Source organism: Astatotilapia calliptera, chromosome 14 (assembly GCF_964374335.1).
Source record: "Astatotilapia calliptera chromosome 14, fAstCal68.1, whole genome shotgun sequence".
Classification (NCBI taxonomy): domain Eukaryota; kingdom Metazoa; phylum Chordata; class Actinopteri; order Cichliformes; family Cichlidae; genus Astatotilapia; species Astatotilapia calliptera.
Window position 1 is genome coordinate 26975219 of NC_137435.1, and position 3130 is coordinate 26978348.

A 3130-nucleotide genomic window follows, 5' to 3' on the forward strand; every position below is an offset into this window, starting at 1 on the left:
CGAACCACTGTCAATATGTGACATATTGAAATCGCATTTGAATTTCCGCTTGTTTTTTTGCTTTCACTTTGCAATCGTGCGAACTGTGTATAGAGAGCGACAGCACTGATCTGTGAGTGATGATAATTTGCGCACCAATTCCTCTGACATCGTCTTATTAATCGTTAGCTTACTATGCAAACATGACAAGTGAAATCTCCCGCAGCAAGCTTAAACATGTGAGAGGTTGATCGCGCAGAGAATCGCTGAGCTTATGTGAGTGCATGTGTAAAAGCATTTCAGTTCTGCTGAGCCAAATAAGACAGGTCAGGGTGAAGAAGTGACAGCCAAAGAAAAGCTTACCACAAAACGGAGAAGTTATGACAAATCAGACTATAAGGCAAAAAGAAAGTGCAGCTTTATGGTTTCATGGACAAAAGAATTTCTGTGGCTGCAATATGACGAGCTAAATAACCAGGGCTGCACATAAGTGGTCCGCAGGTGCGCATTCGCTGTCAAAATAAAAAACACGCACAAGGGTTAGGGTTAAATTTAAAAACTGTACTTTTGAGTTAAAATATATATTTATAATTTTAATAAATGACAAATTAAAAAGGCATGAACATTTTTTTTGTATCGAAAAAATATCGAACCGTGACACCAAAGTATCGAACCGAACCGAACCGTGAATTTTGTGTATCGTTGCACCCCTAATATATATATATATATATATGGCCTGTAAATGGCCTGTATTTATATAGCGCTTTACCAGTCCCTAAGGACCCCAAAGCGCTTTACATATCCAGTCATCCACCCATTCACACACACATTCACACACTGGTGATGATGTTCTTCCTCTACAGCCCCCCCCCCCCCCCCCCCCTATTTTTGCACATGTCGAGGAGCGTGTCAGGCTGCATTTCACTGTTTGTTATACTTGTATAACTATGCATGTGACAAATAAAGAACCTTGAACCTTGAATGTTTGAGATTAAGTTGGCTGATGATTTGTCTTTTGTTACAAAGTTGCCAATTAGGTTTGGCATGATTTACCCGCCTGGGACGAAGAACATGTGTCATGACTTAGTCAAGGCTTTTTTTTTTTCCTTATTATGTTGTTACTTTCACAGTGCACTGAAAGTTTTGTTTAATAATCTCTGTCATTTAAGCAGGTCTGAACAATTTGAACAGGAAGAGTTACGCAGCGTGTTGTCGGGAACGGTCGCAAAGTGAGCTTCTCCAAAATTAAAATGGGCTCGGGAGAAAGTCACTTATTGGGACAATCAGAAAGCGAGTCCATGTCTAAAAGGATTCTGCAAGGTAATCCGATCTAAATTATTTTTCTATATTCATAGAAAAAGAAACAAAACGGAAACGAAATGCGACGATAGATTCCACTATCAGCAACGAATAAATGAATGAATAAGCAATGAGTGAAAGAATGGGGAACTGACTGGACTGGTAAAAGCTGACAAGAGTTGACTGACATGACTGACTTGACACCACTATGCAAGGTTAACTCCCACCCAGATGTGACAAAGTGGGGTAGCTGTATGGATGTGTGTGTCTTTTGTTGCAGGAGCAGGAGGAGACCAGAGTTGGAAACTTTTGGTCACATGACACTGTGTGAGCTTTGCAGATTTAACCTTTGACTGTAATTTTTCAGGGTTTTTGTGTGACAGAAACTGTGTTTACAGGCTATATGTTGATTTGTCACGGCTGATGGAAGGTATGGACTCAAGCGCGGAGCTCTGGGTTGAAGCAGACAGTGCGTTTATTTACAGTGCGTGAAAGATAGTCCTTAAACATCAATATATCCAATAATTGTCCTTTTTTTTTCAGTTTCCAGAAGTGGTGAAGGTGAGTTTTCCCGTGAGGTCTGTGTGCGCTCCTTCCGTGTGAGCTCCTCCTCCCGAAAACACCAGTGAATCCTTTACTCCACTCCTCCGTCCCGTACTTCTCCAATCTGAAAGTCGAGCAAACACAACAATGGATGAGAAGGCTTGCCTGGCCACGCGGGTGACAAGATCACGCGCACACTTAGCTACCGAGCTCCGAGTACAATCCAGCGTCGACTGCCGTCTGGACACATCGTTAAATACCTCCGTCTAGTGAGGAAAGATTAGCGGCAGCTGGAGCCGAAGATTACACTTCCGGGTCAGAGATCGGCCTTTCTCACTCTCTCGGAGACGCCGTTCCTCGGCAGCCAGACCCGCAGAGTAGGGAGGGAGAGAGAAAGAGAGGAGGGCATACACACACATCACAAACAAACAAGCAGGTCGTCCGGGAAGACCATCCGACCGTGACAGTACCCCCCCTCTAACGGGAGCCCCCGGGCGACCCACGAAACTTATCCGGGTGCCGGCGGCGGAATTCCCTCACCATACCATGGTCGAGGATCGCAGACCGCGGCACCCAAGAACGCTCTTCCGGACCGTACCCAGCCCAATCCACCAGAAACTGAAAACCCCTACCGCGCCGCCTGGCATCCATAATGCGAGTAATGTCATACGCCGGGGCGCCAGCGACCATCCGGGCGGGCGGCGGGGGCTCAGGAGGCGGGCACAACGGGCTGGTCCGGACCGGCCTAAGTTGAGAAACATGAAACACATTATGCACCTTCATGTTGCGCGGGAGGGCCAGCCGAACCGTAACCGGGTTCAGGACAGCTTGCACCGAAAACGGGCCCAGAAACCGGGGACTCAGCTTCTTGGACTCGGTCCGCAGGGGAATAGTCCTAGAGGAAAGCCATACCTGCTGGCCCACCCGATAGGCCGGTGCAGGAACGCGACGACGGTCACCGAGCTCCTTATTACGTCCGCACGTCCGCAGAAGAGCTGCCTTGGTCGCCCTCCAGATCCGTCGACAGCGCCTCATGTGTTGTTGGACGGAAGGCACAGCCACCTCGCCCTCGGAGATGGAGAGAAGCGGGGGCTGATACCCCAAGGAGGCTTCGAAAGGAGAGAACCCCGTAGCAGCCGACGTGCTGGAGTTATGGGCATATTCAACCCATGCCAACTGGTCACTCCAGGAGGACTGGCTGGAGGAGACGACACAGCGCAGCAAGGCCTCCAGCTCCTGGTTAGCTCGCTCCGCCTGTCCATTAGTCTGCGGATGAAAACCAGAAGACAGACTGACCTGGGCTCCCAGC

General features: G+C 48.2%; 1 long non-coding RNA gene across 1 annotated transcript; it reads right to left on the minus strand.

Annotated features, from left to right (window-relative positions):
• Window positions 1–1729: 1729 nt before the first annotated feature.
• LOC145420003 (uncharacterized) lies at window positions 1730–2563 on the minus strand. The gene is made up of 2 exons (XR_013901282.1): window positions 2028–2563; window positions 1730–1945 (listed from the first exon to the last, which is right to left on the minus strand). It is a non-coding gene; the product is annotated as an uncharacterized LOC145420003 (long non-coding RNA).
• Between the last annotated feature and the right edge of the window lie 567 nt (window positions 2564–3130).